The sequence below is a fragment of the Silene latifolia genome, chromosome 11 (genome assembly GCF_048544455.1).
Source record: "Silene latifolia isolate original U9 population chromosome 11, ASM4854445v1, whole genome shotgun sequence".
NCBI lineage: Eukaryota > Viridiplantae > Streptophyta > Magnoliopsida > Caryophyllales > Caryophyllaceae > Silene > Silene latifolia.
Genome location: NC_133536.1, coordinates 87,709,086 through 87,716,423, shown reverse-complemented (window position 1 = coordinate 87,716,423; position 7,338 = coordinate 87,709,086).

Below are 7,338 nucleotides of genomic sequence, written 5' to 3'. Positions count from 1 at the left end.
TACCAAAAATAATTACCTATAACTACTAATAGAAGTTAGCGGAAGTAGGGTCGATCTCCACAGGGAGGCTATTATATCTATCTGCTAATCTAAGTTTGTCTGGTAACAAATGGGGGGTTTTTAAGTTGATTTCTAACTACTAAAAGAGTCAAGGCAAGAGAATAAGGGAAAAGAGCAGTAAAAACAGAGACAAGCGGAATATGCAATCAAATAGAGAGAAATATGTCAGGAATTCGGTTCACCATGGCAGTTTACTAATTCAATCATAAATGGTTCAGATAATCTACTATGAGAAGGGCAAGGGAAAGGTCCTTCCGGTCCGCTATCCATCCTAGAAAACAACTAACTTAACTTCCGTCCTCGTTAGGGTATTCTACTGTTCATAACAGGTCTGTTCATTCCAATCTTCTGATGTAGGATTTAATTTAACCAAATTAATGGGTTTAGAAGCGTACACTCAACTAAACAATTACAGTTATATTGTTATAAAACAGTTCTCACAATTAATTATCTGATCTATTCACAACATCGTCAACTCACTACCATGGCTCCCCTAATCCTAACATAAGGGAAATTAGCTACTCATGCTATTGGTGTAATTAACAACGATAACATTGATTATGCTAAAGAAAGACATATTAAAGAGATTAAAGGGATGAATCATAAACTATTAATGATAACAATAAAACAGAAATTAGAGAACAAAGATTAAGAGAAGAACAAAGAAAGATTAAATTAAGAATAAGAGTTAGGAAAGATTACAAAGAGATGAATCCGGTAAACAAAGAGCAAGCAACATGAAACCCAAAAGAGAGAAAGAAAGAAGTCTGCTTAAGGAGTAATTAAGAGTAGTGTAATGTCCCTTTGTTAACCTAATGACGTCTTCCTTATATAGGGAAGAGATTATTAACTAAAATAAAACTAAACACGAAATAAAAATCCCGAGTAATTAAGCAAATCACTCGATCGAGGCATTTCATTCCTCTCGATCAAGTGAATCTTCAGCCAAATCCTTTGATCAAACAAGTAGGGCTTTCGATCGGAGAGCTCCAATACAGTACACTTTGATCGAGTACAGCAGGGACTCGATCGAACACCAGCAATCGTCAAAACCACTCGATCGACCACAATAGCTCTCGATCGAGCAGTTAGCCACTGAAAACAGCTTGGATTCCGTTTGGTTAGCTTCCAAGGACCTCCTTCACGCTTCCCGATGTACGACATTTCGCTCTAAATCTTCATCTCCTTAAAATGCAAGCTAAAAGGACTAAATGAGGCACGATTTCACCACTTTGAGGTCCGTTCCTGCAAATGAGACAAAACAAACCAAAGTAGTCTATTCAGGGCATTTTACAATACAAAACAATGATAATAACATAGAAATGCATGCAATAAGAGTCTAAAAAGTCTATATAAATTGCACGCATCAAATCTCCCAAAACCGAACCTTTACTCGTCCTCGAGTAAACTAAATGCAAACTAACTGAACGGAAACGAAATCTCAGAGCTAGCTATAACTTGTCCACTTAAACCGTTTAATGCAATCAAAACTAACATTTATAGCTACAACAGTCAAGTGCAAATAAGTTGTATGATGTCTATAAATAAGCAGAACTGTTGCAAGACCTTTAAAATTGGACTCTCACGGGTCACTCTTCTCTCATGAAGCAAAGGGTAAGTGTATAAGTGCAAGAGAAGAAGAGAAAAATAGTCACTCACCTAAACTACAACCCAGATAAGCATGCTTGCAACAAAAATGATAGACGATTCTAATCACCATACATACATTCCAACCATACAATTTCTGTCACAACTGAGGGCTTACAAAAGGTATGGGAAAGTAAGGCTACGGGTAAGAAAAGGCAAAACAGTTATGGATAAAGTGGAGGTAGAGCGTCAAGCTAGCACCTAAACAAGACCATACTAAGCAAATCCGATTCTCAGCCGATTATGAAATCAAACACAAGTGCCCTTCTTTGGCACGAAACTCACTAACCAATACACAATCTCCTCAAAAAGATATAGATAAAACATAGGAGAAAGACCGTCACAAACTTCCCTTTTTTACACAGTCTATTCTTTTTCTTTTCTTTTTTCTTTTTTTTTTTCTTTTTTCATGCTTTTCTCATTTTCCTGCCCACATTTTTTCTCTTTTTTCATTTTTCACAACTTTTTTTTCTTTTCAATGCAATCATATCCTCCTTTCTTTTCATTTTTACCAACTCCATACGAAATAGAACGAACCAACTTGCATCAATGGAAAATATACCACAAAATTACACTAAACTTGCTTGACAGGCGGGCTTAATTTGGGTTTAGTTAATAGGTCAAAAGGCTAAGTTTGGCTAATGTGGAGCTAAATGGGTGAAAATAGAAGAAAGGAAAAAATGCAAGCACCTCCCTGCATGTGACACCGACCACAAATCCAAATGTATGCAAGCAAAAAGCAATCGAATTTCATAAAAGTGCAAAATGACGAACATGTTATGCAAGGAGTATACTACTCTCAATTCCTACATGAACTGGTCATAAATGACACCAGCTATACGGCTCTAATAACTTAGAAATTTTAAAGTAGTTTGCCAATTTTTCTGGTCAAGTCTATATGTTCAGCTGCATTTTTAACATTAACTCGTAGACAATGCGCATGACAAAGCTAATAAAGTGTCAATCAGAGGGAAGGCTTAAGTGAAATGACAAGTTACAGTGCAATATCATCACGGAAATATATTGTTCCGACTCGACCTATATGCAAAAATAGACGTGATATATTTTTTGAATTTTCGAAATTTTCCTATATTTTTTTGATTTTTGATTTTGATTTTGATTTTTTTTTTTAAATAAAAACAATGCATGCAGAAAAAGAAACGTGAATGCAAAACAAATGCAAATGCAGACTCAAAGGATGCAAGACCCTACCCAAACCAAAACGGACAACGCCCTCGTTGTCCTCCAGCATACACCAGCAGTATATATACGGGGAACGGGATAATTACAGCCAATAAATGAATGAATAAATAAATAAATAAAGGAGATGAAAAATAAATAAAGCAGAAATACTTACAAAATAAGCGAACTTCCCTAAACCAACCATAAAACTGGGGAAGTGAGTAGACCAGTAGCTACCCGTCCTCCTCTCTAACCACCGTGAAGTCAGGGTCTCGCTCCTGCTCCCATCTCCTCCTCTCGTCAGCTCTAGCTCTCTCCTCCTGCTCAGCTGTGTCCGCCTCACTCTCTGGCTGTGGGTACCCCTCCCCCGGGTACCGGTAGAAAGAAGGGTGTGTCCAGCCGTCTGGAACGGGACGTCCTCTTCGCATGTGGTGCTCGTATAGAGGAAATAAGGCAAGTGCCTAGTCCCGCTCCATACGAGCCACTCTAATGCACATCTCAAGCAACAAACCGTCACAACGTCCTTGGTCTATGACCTCGGTTGCCTCAAAGGGTGGAAGAGGAACAAAGTTAACCGGCAGAACCGGCTGTGAAACAGAAGGAGTAGGGATAGGGGTCAGTGTAGGCGTGTGCGTGGACGTGGAGGTCTGCCTAGCCTCAGTCGGTGTGGGCCCCTCTCCAGTCTCAGGTCGCTTCCGCTTCTTAGAAGCGGAAGAAGTGGAAGGAGCAAGTGTAAGGTGGTAGGAAGGTAAAGGTGGAGGCAACCTACCCGACACAGTGGTCAAAAGTAAAAGACGGGGTAAGCCGGGAAACGGTAAGGTCACGGACTCGGAACCACAGATCTTCCAAGTCCGCTGATCCTTAGCTAACCAAAACATCGCCTGCATGGCGTTAATATCTAAGTACGCATCTCTAACGACATGTGCCAAGCCTCAGGGGAAGTCAGTGAAGAGGGAACGGGCAAGGTAGGATGCTATCCCACCACAGGAAATCGTGCCCGTCCTCTTCTGCCCGACAGCGTTAAAATGTTGAGATGTCAAATATACAATGTTAAGAACAAAGGGGCCAGCGCTATCAATGTTGAAATAGCCCCCGAAAATAGACAACGCAACTTTGTTAACGTTGTTAGGCTCCTTCCGGCCAAAAATCGTCCCTCCGACGAGACGAAGAAAGTAACGGGCGGGGAAGATGGATGTGAGCCACCTTCCACTGGTCGTAGGGAGTCTGTGCCAAAGTTGGCCAAAGTAGAGCCGGGACCTTCCGAGGAAGGTCCTGATGGCCGTGAGAAGACAAACCCAACCGCCTCCCAAACTCAGCTAAAGTCCACGTGGTGGTGAGGTTAAACAGTCGAAAGGAGACACAAGAACTCTTCGGGTCAATGTCATAGGCACCAGCTGAGAAAGTAAAAGAGCTAAAGAACTCGAGGGTCAATTGCTCATAGGTCAATGCACTCATCGTTGTCAGCCCAGTCATCCCCATCCCGTTTAAAAGTTCAGCCACGGGTTCCAAAATCCCCAACTTTTCAAGAGAAGAACGACACAAAAACTTGGTAGAAGTAATGTCACAGTTCATCAAATATTTAAAACGTTTACGATGAAGCGAGTTCACGAAATGTACCGGATGGAACTCGGGAAGCGAGTCCAAGGAGTCGTCTGCCACGAACATGGCAGTCGTGCGTCCAGCAGTAGTAGGGACCCTTCGTCCCCATCCTCATCCAGCAGCACCTAGGGCAGAAGCAGCTAGTCCAGGAGCACGGCCTGAGACTGGCTGAGGCACAAGTGCAGACGAAGTAGAAGAAGAAGCTGTGACAGGGGGTGTCGACGCAGCATGGGTCGACACTAAGGATGGTACAGTAGAAGTGATAGTAGCGGCAGCTGTAACAACGACAGCAGGAGTAATAGTAAGGCTAGTAACGGTGGTGGCAGCAGGGAACACCATCTCAGAACTAGACGGAATGGCAGAAGAACTAATGGAAGGCATACTACTAACCATCCTATTAATCAAATAAGTCCTAAAATCAGGAAAATAATCAATAACACATGATTTTCCCTTAATTTCGCAAATTTCGAACCCTAAAACCCTAATTAAGGTCGAAAATTAATCAATTTAAACAATTAAAAACGAGGAGAAGGACTTACTTGATGATTAACCACGATTAAATGCAATTAGAATCAACAAAAAGCAACAAAGCAATCGGATTAAAACCCGATTTGCGCAAACCCTAAAATCGCGAAAAATCCGCAATAGACACGAATTTGAAAGAAGAAATAGGGGGCTTTTGTCGAAAATAAAGCAAGGAACAAAATGTGGGTATTTGCTTTGGTAAAAAAAGGAAGAAAAATGAAGATTTTGGGGAGATTTTGGGTTATTTATCGCGAAAAATAAAAGAAGGAGGAAGAAGAAGTGAAATAGAGTAAGGGGAGTAGAGACTCCCTTGCGTGTTATAAGTAGCAGTCACTCGATCGAGTGATTTGAAACCACTCGATCGAGAGCTTTCTTCTCCAATCTTCTCGATCGAGTAAAACTCCTTTCGATCGAGAACCTTTTATTTTGGACCCCTCGATCGAGGACAAAAACCTTTCGATCAGATCCTTTTCCTGGGCCTTTCTCTGGATCGAGTACAAAAAGTGCTCGATCGAGATGCTTTCCTCTGGCACGCATCCCAGTGCATCTAACCTTCCCCAAACCTATATAAAAACACAGCAAAACACTTCCCGCAAATACTAAAATCACAAAACGCAGTCTATATTCGGTCTTATGCTAAAAACTAACTACGCTATTGTCTAAAAGTCTAAATGCAAATTAAAAGGTCTAATAAAAATTCAAAATACAAAGTTTTTACAACGGGACATTTCCCGTTTATCTTCCGAAACACTTTGACAACCCAAAAGAGGGCTTCCGACTGGAGGAGGTCCCTTAAGCATCGCGGACCATCCTCTTGGATCGCCATGAGCTTGAACTTGAACTGGGTGAAGAAGAATAGTTCGCGTCCACGTACGCCTTCAATTTCTTCTTTCCTTTGTCATTCTTTTTATGGTCATGAATCCTTTCCTGGGCGTCATATTTGGCAGCATTCCCATTATCGAGCTTGGTTTTCACTGTACCTCGACCGACGGAATCTCTAATATCCACTCTGTTTGTACCTGCATCAAAGGAAACAACAGAATGGTCCTCCTTATTGCTCTCAGTCTGAGTCGGAGGTGTCAATTTAGCAGCACAAAACTCAACATTATCAATTGGAGAGTCTATTTCGGGGTCTATGGAGGGTAAGGCATTGCAAGGTTGAACTTGCATAGGTGCTCTACGAGCATTGGAGTGATAAAGGGTCAGTTCCTCGTCACCTACCTGAAGAGTAAGGGTCTTCTCCCCGATATCGATTACCGCGCGAGCAGTAAATAAAATTGGTCGTCCTAAAATAATAGGAGTGTAAGAATCCTCGGGGATGTCCAAGACCACAAAGTCAACGGGAATAAAGAATTTCCCGATCTTTACATGTATGTCCTCTAAGACGCCTAGTTGCCGTGATAAAGTACGGTCGGCCATCTGCACAGTCATGTTGGTACAGTGAAACTTGGTCAAACCCAGTCTCTTAGCGAGAGACAGTGGTAAGACACTCACGCTAGCTCCTAAGTCGCATAGCGCATTATCAATCAAGTGGGTCCCTATATGGCATGGAATAGAAAAGCTACCCGGGTCAGACTGTTTCGGTGGTGTCTTATTTTGAATTAAGGCGGAACCTATTTCAGCCAAAGCTATCGTTTCATGATCACTAACATGTGTCGACGCGGGCCCACGGGGTTCGCTTGGGAAAATAAGCTTTTGCATTTGTGGACTCGCTACCAATTTATTGTGGAAAATTGGAAACCGTTCGAATACCTCGTGTCATGTCCGGACACAAAGTAATGACATGAACACTAAGAACTCGTTACCCTTAGCATTCTATGTCTAGAATGAGTCTCATGGATGCCAGTGAACACGGATGTTCATAGAGATCTGGAGTAAGGGGTGAGGGTACGTATTAGGAAGCTCTTTTACTGAACACCTAATCCCGCCCGCCTCGATAGCGGCCTCTACTATTGATTAGGGAAATCGTCTATACTTGATATGTTGTCGGTTATATGAATGCAATGCAACATCCAACGCTTTAATCCTAGCATGTGAGAATTAACTAAGTTGGTGAACACATAGTTTAACATTCATTAATATCGAGGTAGAAATTTAGGTTAACTGCATGTGAAGGCACACAAATAATAAATAATAAATAATACGATAAAAAAACAACAATTGAAATTACAATAATTACAATGGTTTGATTGATTTACGTCGAAAATACATTTAAAACGGATAATTTTTGAAAAGAAAAGGAAAATAAATTAACTAACAGATTAATGGTGATAATACGATTAATAGTTAATTAATACGTAAACTAATAAATTAGGTCAAAGCAGA